Here is a 6,300-nt window from a genome sequence, read left to right on the forward strand (position 1 = left end):
ACAGTTCATGAAAATTTCCAGTTGCCTTGATGACTTGTTCTCCATGCCCACAACTCCTGTCACCTGCTATCGGTTTCATTTTCGTCTTTAATCCTTCATTCCTTCTCTATTTTATTTTTTTTTTCTTTTTATCATCTCACGTTGCTACCACTATCCGGCCATTGTTTTCTAACCCTCATGAATTCTTCTATTAAAAAAATACAAAGGTTGGGACTTCCCTGGTGGTTTAGTGGTTAAGAATCTGCATGCCACACAGATACAGAGAACAAACATGGACACCAAGTGGGGAAAGCGGGGAGGGTTGGGGGGGGAATGAATTGGGAGATTGGGATACCAAATTGTACACTCTAAATATATGCAGTTTATTGTATGTTGACTGCATCTCAATAAAAGTTCTAAAAAAAAAAAAATCTGAATGCCATGCAGGGGACATGGGTTGAATCCCTGGTCTGGGAAGCTCCCACGTGCTGTGGAGCGTTTAAGCCCATGTGCCACTGTTACCGAGTCCAAGCTTGCTCTGCTCGCCACGCTACAGGCCAATGAATCAGAGACAAGGTGTTGAGGCAAGGAATATGATTTTATTTGGAAAGCGGGCAGACTGGGAAGATGGCAGACAAGTGTCTCTGAAAAACCATCTTGCCTGAATTAGGATTCAGGCTTCTTTTATATTAAAAAGGGGAAGAGGGTGTTGTTGGTTGTTGCAGACTTCTTGGTGCCAGAATCCTTTGTTCTTGCAACTCTCCGTGTAGGTCAGGTCAGGGTGCTCCTGCAAACCTCCAACAAGACAAATGTTATTCTCTGTTGTACAACTTTATATGAATGGAAAAGTGTTACTCTCTCAAAAGTCAGAGGCTGGAGGATGGGTTAGCCTGTATATTTCAGGCTGTAAAGCAACATTCTAAACTTGTAGCAAAAGCAATAGAATACAAAGATTAATGTAAAACAAACAGGTCTAACATGGAGTCCAATTTAACTCTTCCCTGTTACACAACTACTGAGCCTGCACTCTAGAGCCTGTGCTCAGGGAGACGAGAAGCCACCCGATGAGAAGACCGTTCACCGCAGCGAAGAGTAGTTCCTGCTCTTGGCAACTAGAGAAAGCCAGTGTGCGTCAGTGAAGACCCAACACAGCCAAGTAAATAAGTGAATAAATAAATAAATAAATAAATACCAATGTTGTGAGCTATCACGGGTTGATCAATCTCATACTGAGATTTAAAAATCTTTCCTGATGTAGATGTTTCTTTTATTTTTTAAAATAATTCCAAACTAAAGGTTGTTTTTCTGGTCTTAGTATTAATGTGGCTTTAGAGGTCCAACTTCTTATCACTTCCTAAAGAAAGTGGAAAAGGCCACAAATCCAGCTCTGCATAAGTTTCTGAAATAGCTGCTATGCTCTGTTTTTCACTTATCTAGACTAGCCCCCAACATGCTCTTACTCTGCCACTTTTCTTTATATCACAAACTGAACTTGTATAATTATTTGCATATTGTCCATCACCCCTGCTTGAAACACAGACTTTTTCCTCATTGCTATTGTTCCTCTAGGACTGAACTCAGAGTTTAGCACACAATAAACTGAAGTACTCGTTAAGAGTTTGTTGGCTGCTTGAATATGTGAGTCCCAACCTATGCAGTATTATTGGTTGTGAAATGAATCCTCTAGAGGCAGACGTTCTTCTCCATCCAAATGAAGGGGCTGGGAAAGGGGGAAGGACAATCGCCCTAACAGTGCCCAGAAGGCAAAATTGCCCAGATGGGATTCTGTGCTGAGAACGACTAGACTATCTGCTCATTTATCAGTTAATGTTATTCTGTCCACAGGTAGCAGAATGCATGACCACAGTGGTTTAAATGATACAAGTATTTCTTATTTTCTTAATAAGAAGTCCAGTAGTAGGCACTCTCAGGGATGATTCCCAGACTCCTTTTATCTTTCCCTTCTGCCACACTCCGCTCCTTTCCTGGTGGCATTGGTTACTACAGTTCTAAGTATCTCATCCTCATGTAAGAGAATTAAAAAAATTAAAACAAGGACTCCACACCCACCAAAAAACGGGGTAATTTTTTCTTATCCTTCTTTCTCCTCTCAGAAGGAAAATATATTTCCTAGATGCCCCCCACAAACTTATGTGTTGTTGGCCAAAGCTGTCACATGTGCACCAGTAGGTCCTTAACTGGCAAGAAGAAGTAAGATTTTTACAAGTCTCTCAGACTATTTTTTTTTTCCCTCTGGAGGCTGAATAAAATTAGAGCTCCATTAGCAAGGAAGAGGGCAAATGGCTATTGAGTGGTTAACCTAGAGCCACTGGACTGGCTTATGTGGGCCTGGCCACATTCGCTATGCAGCAGAGCTGCCTCAGACAAACTTTAAAAAAGGAGGATATTTAAACAAACAAAAGCTCTTGTACAGCTAGGCAGAATGTTGTTTATATGGTGACCCACATCGTTCACAGATAAAATTTCATTTTTATTGTGCATGTATTATTGTGACTAAGTTCAGCTAACATTAATATAGCAGCATATGGCAGTTTAAAAAGTCCAATCTGACAGTCTCTGTCTTTTAACTCTGTGTGTTTAGATCATTTACATACAATGCAATCATTGATATGGTTGGTTTTAGGTGTATTCTTTTGTTATTTGTTGGGTTTGTGCCTGTGGTTGTGGTGTGTGTTTCTCTACTCCACCTTTCCTGCCTTCTTTTCAATTATTTTCATATCTTTTAGTAATCTATTTAAATGTATCCACTGATTTTGAGCTGTATCTCTTTGTAGTTTTGGGGTTTTTTTAAGCAGTTGTTCTAGAGGTCAATATCCTTCTTTATGCCATAACTGGCATGTGTATTACATCCACACCCCATCAGACAATGTTTACATTTTTGCCTCAGGTAGTTATAAGTATTTTGAAGAATCTAAGAGAAATGGTGTATTATAATTATCCAGATATTTATCATTTATTTTGCTCTTTCTTTATTCTGAAGTTCCAAGTTGCCTCAGGGACTATTTCAGGTTGAAGAATTCCTTTTAGTGTTTTAGAAAAGGGCTGCTGCAATGAATTCTCTTAGTTTTTCTTTGAGAAAGTTTTATTTTGACATCATTACTGAAGGATATGTGTGTTGAATATGGAGTTCTGGGCTGGAAGTTTTCCTTTCTTTTTCCTTCCTTCCTTCCTTCCTTCCTTCCTTCCTTCCTTCCTTCCTTCCTTCCTTCCTTCCTTCCTTCTTTCTTTCTTTCTTTCTTTCTTTCTTTCTTTCTTTCTTTCTTACAGTGTCATATACTTTATTTTTACTAAAAGAGTAAGAACATTTTTAAAATTCAAATATAGTTGGTTTACAATGTTATATTAGTTTCAGCTGTACAGCATAGTGTTCTTTCATTGATGTTATTCCATTGTCTTCTGATAACCTTGGTTTCTAATGAAAAACCAAACAGTCCCTCAAATTGTTGTTCCCATATACATATGTAAAGGGAATCTTTCTCTGTTTGCTTTTTTCTTTTCCCCACAGAAATGCAACGTTCCTATAATCGAACTTAATCTGCATGTAGCATCCTTCATTTTAACTTTGTGGCAGGAAACTTAACTTTCATCAATTCAGGGTAAATCAGCCAGTTCAGTGGTTGCATCTATGTTTTGTTGTTGTTGTTGTTTTGATTTGGTTTTTTAAAGAGCTTTTATTGAGATATAATTGACATACAATAAACTGCATATATTTAAGGTGTACAATTTTATATATTTTTTCTTATTAGTAATGTATATATGGCCATCCCAATCGCCCAATTCATCCCACCCCAACCCCCCCCTTCCCCAGCATCTATGTCTTTGAGGGAGCTTATGGGGTGTCACAGTATCAGAAGTGGCTCCTGGTCCCCAGTCATCAGCTGTCCCTGCTGGCATCCATCCACAAGACATGTGTCACCCATCATCATGCTTCCACCTGGTTTCACTGAGAAGACTGCCTTCTGGAGTCTCTACTAGAAAAGCCAGATTGACAAAAATGTATCCTCATTGCTCTGGGTGGCGGAGACTGCAGGGGGTTATATCCTGGTCAAACTGAGGCTGGTCCTGAAATTTCTGTTATTGTCCTAGCCTGCACCCTCATGCACAGTTGTACATGGCAGTCCTGGCCGAGCAATTCCTCCTCCAGATGGAGAACATCCTTTCTGGTTGATACAATCCTTAATATTCCCTTAATCCTCCCCAGCTCTGAGGCCCAGTGCCAGTTAAACAACTGAAAATCTATCAACTTTCAGAATTCTGTACCTAGCCCACTTCACTCATTTCTCTTATCTCCTAGCCCCTGTAGTTTTCTGTTTGCTTTCAAGATTTTTTTCTTTATTGTTAGCTGTCAGCAGTTTGATTATAATGTGGACAGTTTGGTTTCCTTTGAGTTTATTTTGTTTGGGTTTGTTACAGCTGTATATTTATGTCTTTCACCAAATTTATGTTTTCTTTGATAATGTCTTCACTTTTTTTTCTGCACCTGTCTCTTTCTACCTCCTTTTGAGACTTAAATATCATGGATATTAGACCTTTTTGATATTGTCCCACAGGACCCTGAGACTGATTTTTTTTTTCGATCTTTTTTCTTTCTGTTGTAGCAATTGGATAAATTCTATTACTCTGTTTGCAAGTTTGCTGACCTTTTCTTCTGTCACCTTCATTGTGTTGTTGAGAGCATCCAGTGAATTTTAATTTAATATATTGTATATTTTAGTTCTAAAATGCTCACTGTAAAAAAAATAGTTTTCATTTCCCTGCTAAGAACATCTTTTTGTTCATTTCAAGAATGTCTACCTTTATCTCATTGAGCACGACAATAAGAGTTGTTTAAAGATCTTTGAAAAAATTTCTATATCAATCTTGAGCTTGACATCTGATTGTCTTCTCCCTTGAGAAATGGTCATGTTTTCCTGTTTTGTTTGTTTGTTTGTTTTTGTACACTGAATAATTTTAGATTACATACTGTAGACATTTTGAATATTATAAGGTCCTGTTAAAATCCTCTGGAGAGTGCCAGCTATTTTATTTTGATAGGCAGTGAACCTGGGTATGTCTGGACTGTTCTGAGCTCTCCTTCTGTGGACAGAAGTTCCAATGTCAGTTCAGTTCTTAAAGCCTTTCCTCTCCTGCTGTGGGTTTTTACTCCATGTGAGCAGCTCAGAGTAAGCCTGGGACTGTATCAGTTCACACACAGAGTTAGGGGCTACCTTTCCCTATTTTTTTCCTCTTCATTATTTCCCTCCTTTCCTATGGCTCCCAGGGGTCCCTTCCTCCAACGTGGTGGGTAGAAATTTGGTGTCCTAGGAGTTTTAGCTGCGATTGGGGTTGGTCTCAAGACAAAACAGTGAGGCAAAGGAGAGAAGAAAACGGGGATCTTTACACTCCAGACTACAGGGTCCTCTTTTCCCATTTCCTCCAACCACATAGACAAGTGTTCTCCTTGGGTTTTAGGTTCCTGTGTCACCATGGCCTCCTCAGTGCAGCTCTAGGACCAGAACCACCTTTAGGGCAGGGCCAGGGGGAAAAAAAGAGAAAGAAAAGAAAATCCCAAATCAGTATGAATCCATACGAATACAGTACATGATTACATAAATTAAAAAGTGGGGAAGAGCCAAATCTTCCTTACAGGAGAATTCCCAATTATTGATGTAGATTCTCTCTCTCTCCCCTTGAGTGTGCACTGGACTTAGTCACTTGTTTCCAGCCCAGGAAACATATTTTAGCCAGGTTAACATCACCAGTGATTAGTTATGTTAACAGCAGCTACCCCTGATAGGATAGTGTGAAAAAGACATTTCACCTCTTTGATATTCTTCCCTAAAACCCATAACTGCAGTCTCAGCATGAGCGAAACATCCAGCAAACCCAGTATGAAGGACATTCTACAAAACACCTGATGAGTGCACCTCAAAACTCTCAAGACCACAAAAGCAAGGAAAGATGGAGAAACTCACAGACAGGAGAACACCAAGGAGACATGATGACTGAATGTAATACAGTGTCCTAGACTGGATCCTGGGACAGCAAAAGGATGTTAGTGGAAAAACTAGTGAATCTAAATAAAGTCTGGGGACTTCTCTGGTGGCACAGTGGTAAGGAATCTGCCTGCCGATGCAGGGGACATGGGTTTGACCCCTGGTCCGGGAAGATCCCACATGCCATGGAGCAACTAAGCCCGTGCACCACAACTACTAAGCCTGCACTCTGGAGCCTACGAGCCACAACTACTGAGCCCATGTGCCACAGCTACTGAAGCCCTGTGCACCTAGAGCCCATGCTCCGCAACAAGAGAAGCCACCG

Source organism: Hippopotamus amphibius, chromosome 2 (genome assembly GCF_030028045.1).
Source record: "Hippopotamus amphibius kiboko isolate mHipAmp2 chromosome 2, mHipAmp2.hap2, whole genome shotgun sequence".
Classification (NCBI taxonomy): domain Eukaryota; kingdom Metazoa; phylum Chordata; class Mammalia; order Artiodactyla; family Hippopotamidae; genus Hippopotamus; species Hippopotamus amphibius.